At 35.3% G+C, this 6,077-nt stretch overlaps 1 non-coding gene across 1 annotated transcript; it reads left to right on the forward strand.

The window, feature by feature from the left end:
- Positions 1 to 326: 326 nt before the first annotated feature.
- Positions 327 to 406, forward strand: mir30e-2 (microRNA 30e-2). Its single transcript, NR_030044.1, has one exon. It is a non-coding gene; the product is annotated as a microRNA 30e-2 (primary transcript).
- Positions 407 to 6,077: the final 5,671 nt, after the last annotated feature.

The following is a 6,077-nucleotide window of genomic DNA, read 5'->3' on the forward strand; positions in this document are numbered from 1 at the left end:
TCAACAAGGCAATTGCACCTACAGAACTGCCGCTCACTGGATATTTTCTCTTTTTCTGACCATTCTCTGTAGACCCTAGATATGGTTTTGTATGAAAATCTCAGTAGATCAGCAGTTTCTGAAATACTCAGATCAGCCCCTCTGGCACCAACAGCCATGCCATAGTTTTAGGATACAGTATAAGTAGACGAATTGGGATGCATCGTAGATTTTATGCTGTGTTTGTTATGGTTTTTCAGTGGTAGAGATTTTCAGAGTATTATTAGGGTTATAGTCAGTGTCAGGTTTATTTATCGTCAGCGTGATGGGCAAAAAACAGCTGGCAGTACGGGCTACTGTAAACATCCTTGACTGGAAGCTGGTGCACATGATGGAGCTTTCAGTCGGATGTTTGCAGCAGCCAACTGCTGTTACTCTCGCCCAGAAATCTGCGCCAACATGGACACACCCAGTGGAGCAAGCCATCTGATTTTCATGGTCAGATTGTAAAGAAGCAATTACTTTTGGACAGTTTAAGCAGAAAAGCCACCAAGTCAAGTCACTGGTCATATGATGAACTCATACAATCAACTGGAAAGCACTGTAAACATGTTATAGGTATAAAATAGCTGTAGATTTACTCCCACTCAGACCAAGATAGTGATGATTTTATTTCATTTTAGGTAGAACATTTAAAAAGTCCTTAAGATTCAATAAATGCAAGCCAATAGTTATGGTCATACACATGTATAAGTGGAATGGATTATGTTTTAAATAAATTGGTCTTATACTTCATATTTTCTGATTTTTATAGTATTTGTATTATTTTCGGTACTTTTACCATAAACCGACTTATCAACCATTTGGTAGAGGCTGATATTTATGAAACGATGGGATGTGTTGAAAAGAAATGCATTGAGTGTTTTAACTAGCGACTTAAGGAGTTAAGAAATGCAATACAAACATTTTTTTAATTTCTTTTTTCTTAATGGGGTGGTTAAAGGTTTAAATGAATGAAAAACGAAGTGTGATTGATCACAACTGTTCTCAGCATAGTTCCATATGTAATTTACAGGAATGAAAGCAAGGCTATAAGGAACGCATAGTGTGTTTATCGTGTTAAATGAGAAAATTATTTACATAAAAACTGAAATGAACAGTTTTCAAAGGTATTGTTAAAATCACTTAATCTACAATAGGTGCTTTTATACAGCTTGATCCATTGTAAAGAGTGTCAGTCCCTGTATTGTGTGAGGCCAGTACTTTAGAATGTCAGTTTGTAAAGCAGCCCTATGCAATGTACTCATTCAATCCTGAAGTTTGACATTGTAATTTTGGTTGTCAAACACTCACGTCATCCTTACAGTATATACTAAACATGTAATACTCATTGAGTTTACACAGAGTTGGTAATGAAATCCTTTTCCAAAGTTTGAGTTTCAGACTGCCAAATCCCATTTATGTTGTGTAAACACCTCTTATACTGTATTTCACCCAATCAAGTATTCATTATGACTCATAAAAACTGATAAGTTTTAAAAAGACCATGATTTTTGAAAAATTGAACACTTTAAATCAATTAAACATTTTAACTCAATTACGATTAATGAATGATTATTGTTATTATTATTTTTAATGACAGCCTTTGTAAAGTAAGTGAGATGTTTTTGAATGAAAGGTGCATTACTTGTTTTTTAAATAATTGAAGGAAACACACACTATCTACTAACAAGGATTATTTATTGAACATCAATGCTGAACAACTTAAATTAAAACACACATTGCCTAAAACCAACAGTCACTTTTTTTTCTTATAAAAAAAATTAAATACAATAAAAGTAGAAAATTCGCAGTATATCTTTTAAATAAAAGAACTATCCTGTAAATAATATTTTAAACAGAGCATTTGTTGCATTTCGTGTAAACATAATTTAATGTAAATAATAATTTTAATGTAATGGAAAACATGCCATCTCCGTGTATATCTGGCGCAGCTTTCAGTCATCGTCAATGTAGTACAAAGTAAGGCCCAAAAATGGGTCCATCGTTGGGAACCGGCGAACTTGCAACAACTTTAATTATAAGGTAAACACAAAGCAAAAGTTTCCATATGGAGCTCCTCCACGTGACTCGATACTTGCAAACATTTTTTTCAACGGGCTCTCCTGCGACTCTCCGCACATGGCCACACTTGTCACCGATATCAAACTGACCAATCATGAAGCTTGTGATACGTGTCGTTGCAACATGTAGGGAAAAGTAATTGAAAAAATTCAATTGGAAAAATTTGATCAATTATAGGTTCTGAATGTCGATTTCGATTACTTTTCGATTGATCGCCCAGCCCTGGTTGATTAATAATGTCTTACTGGATCATGACCTGCTGACTTTTGTGTTGTGTAACAGACACTTTTCTGCCTGTGTAAATATGATACAGTACATTGGTGAAGAAAATCTAGCTTATACATTAATTTAATACAATTTATCACAGGTTGAAATCTAAACTGAACAAAAAAAATGTACAGTAGAAATACATTTAACCAAACCTGGCCTCATAGGAATAAAAAGTGGACTCCAAATGGAGGTGATTCCTTGTTCTATTGGTCTTGTGAACTTTGTGAGACTAATGAAGCTTTGTTATCTGACTATTATAATTATTATCCCATTCATCCTTGTAAAGTGACTTAGACACAATGTACATTGCATAAAGCTCCATAAAAATAAAAGGTTGCTTGACTTGACTAAGCTTCTTCTAACAGTAAACCACAGAAGGTTTTCACACCTTTCTGTGTTTTCTATCATATACACAAAACAGTGAGCAACATTGACAACTGACTGTTTCAGCCATGTTGTTCTGGATCCACAGCAGCTGCAATAGCGTATCTGTGTGAACTAAGACAGGCTGAAATGGATCCCTCTGCGGCACGTCAAGAGCAGTGGTTTGAGAGCGAATCAGGCTGTGAGTTAGCTCCAAGGGCTCCACTGACAGTGAACATCGTCTCTAGAGGCCGAATGTCAACATCAGAAGCCAAGGGGTTGCCATTTGTGTCAGATTAACACTTTCGATCATGTAAAACACATTCCACCTCGACACCTGCGGAGCGCTAAGACCCAGATTATCAGAGCCTCCTCTGCTCCAGGTCACTCCATCTCAGAGTTTCAAAGGCCTGTAACACAGATCCCGAGAGCACAAAACTCTCGATTTCCCACCTCCTGCATGAAGGCTCCCACAGGGCGACTCGATGAAAAGCACAGAAATCTGATCCCAAAGAGCAGCTTTGGGTCAGCAAAGTCAAAACTTTCAAGCCTACAATCTCCATGCACTGAATCAATTGATACATTAACACTCAAAAGTGTTCAAAAGTGTTAATAATTTGTTACTTGCTTTTTTGTTTCAATTACAAGCTTTGTAGATGGGACTGCTAAATGTTTTTCTTGCTAGGTTTGGCAAATAATTCTAACTAGTGTCCTTTAATGTCTGATTAGGCAATTTTGGCTCTTGAATTCTTGTTGTGAACAAAAAAAAAAAACATTTAATTGATTGACACGTAAATAATGTGCATGATGAAATCAAAAAGGGGGAATTAAGTAATGATTGACTTATGGAAACAGGAGCATGAACAATGACTATTTAAAAGAACACTCCACTTTTTTTGGAATTAGACTCATTTTACACGTCCCATAGAGTTGCATCTGTGTTGAGTTTTATCATTTTTCACTCCATTTCAAGAGTTCACACTTAGCTGATGATCGATTATAAAGCTTGTTTGGCATGCTGTCCCAGGAAAGAGCCCTGTGCTCATAAGATCCTCGAGCCCAGGGCTCCATCCCCTTTGCAAGGCAAGAGGGGAGTTTGAGCCCAGTTAGATCTTGAAAACTCCCCTGTTGTAGAAGCTAATAAACAGAAAAATGATTGCTCTTAAGAGATAACTATTTACTAGCATGTCTATGGTGCCGATTTGGATTAGTCAATTAACTTAAGTTGCATGTTTTTGGACGGTGGGAGGAACCCAGGGGAAACCCACGTGAGCACATGTAAACTTCGCACAGAAACGTTGGCTGGCTTGGTAAGGACTAGAACCAGTGACGTTCTTGCTGTGAGCCAACAGTGCTAACCACTGGGCCACCATGCCACCCATCTAGAAAAGGAGGAGTAGGAGTGGAAAGGGGGCTTCTTCAAATCGAAGATGGCTGTTATATAGAACTTAGGGTATTTATAGTAGCTTGGGAATCATCTGATTGGTAAATCATAAATTGAATAATGCGGTGCTGGCTACAAGCAATCATAAGCCTCTCGAAATTAGTTTATAAATAAACTTCACTTATTGTACCTGCTGCAGTCAAGTTTCTTGATTATTATGCTAGAATCAGAGGCATAATAGGGCTGCACAATATATCATTTCAGCATCAATATTGCAATTTGAGAATCTGCAATAATCACAGCACAGGATTTGCAATGTTGGGTTGGGATTCTGGAACAGGAAAACACCTATTTTTTTTTTTTTAGGTCTGCATGTGACTATAAGACTTCAAGTTAATTTAAACCATTTGGGCACTAGAAATGATCAAATGTGTAGCTTTAACAAATGATAATTTAATTTAATTGTTTCCACAAAGAAGACCATAGTAGTCAACATTTGAAGCGGATAACAAAAGTTTGACAAAATTGCCTTGAGACAAGAATGGATGTTGTTGAACAGTTTTATGTTAACTTTGATGAAAGGTTTAATTGTTATTTTACATTTGATCTTTGCCTCAATACTTCTTAGACTCTCCAGAAAACCATAAAGCACTGTTTATTCAATTTGTATTTATTTTCTTTTACGCAGATTTACTGACCTACAAATGCATCACAATCAATATAAAATATGAATTCTTTGCAATTAGAGTTAAGTCATATTGTATAATTCTATTCATATTGCAATACATATTGCAGAAAAAGTAAATATCGCAAATAACATTTTTTTTTTCAATACTGTGCAGCCCTAGTTCCTAGCCATATCAACCTATGACCTTTATTATACCAGGAAAGACACACTGAGATTTTAAAACCTCTTTTACAAGAGTGTACTATCCAAGATTAGGCAGTATACATGTCACAAAGGTCTAACAGACAACAAACAAAAAAAAACAATTAACATGAATCACACATTGACAAACAACGTAGAAAATGGTAATGCCAATGATCTAATTTGATTCAATGATTTATGCTAAGCTAAGCTAAAAGTGTTAGACCTGGATATTGACTGAATGGATTCAAATTGTAAAACTCAACTGTTTAATTCTAGGGGACTTGTAAAAATAAAAAAGTAATGAATAATGATTTTCAAAAAAGTAGAGAGTTCCTTTAAAAAGCATGTTTTGTACTTGCTACTTTATTGTCAGTTCCTCCGTTGCAATATTGCACCTTGTAGTTAATAATCTCTCTTTCATTATATCATGTTTGAAAGCTATGTATCAACAGGTTTTCATACTGTAGATGGAATCCATCATGGAGGACTAAAAGTAAGCTGGTTTTAAGTTGCGAATGTAAAAAATATGGTATGCGCTATGATAAAAGTGTTCAGAGGTATCAAAACTTTATTAATCAGTAATTTGGACCTGTAACGACAATATCTGTCAGAAGAAGCACTTAATTTGTTGCATTTTCATTATGTCTAGTGTTCATTTCAGCTGTTAACTTCTGTACATATATAAAGTTGCTTTTTTGAAGTTTAGCGAAAACGCAAAAAAAAAAAAAAAGAATATTGTTTTAATGGTGAATTGTATATTTGTTTGTCGGAAAATAATTGCTGTTGTCAAACAAGTTTGCTGAACACTCCCACTATTTGCCTGTTTTGGACAAAACAAACAGTCCAACCTCCTGAACACCACTGTTGAGCCAGTGTGATTGGACATTCTTTACATATTATTTTGGAATAAGAAAGATTATTTAAACACTGAAAAAAAAAACACCTTTAAGTTTAGAATTTAGTCTGTTGCTACACAAAAGTTAATGTATGTAGCCATGATTGCAGTGTTTTAATCTTTTCCAGTCAACTGTTATCAAGGGTTTGTTGCTTTAGTTGGTCATCATCAGTTAATCTAAATGAAAGATT

The sequence above is a fragment of the Danio rerio genome, chromosome 13 (assembly GCF_049306965.1).
Source record: "Danio rerio strain Tuebingen ecotype United States chromosome 13, GRCz12tu, whole genome shotgun sequence".
NCBI classification, from domain to species: domain Eukaryota; kingdom Metazoa; phylum Chordata; class Actinopteri; order Cypriniformes; family Danionidae; genus Danio; species Danio rerio.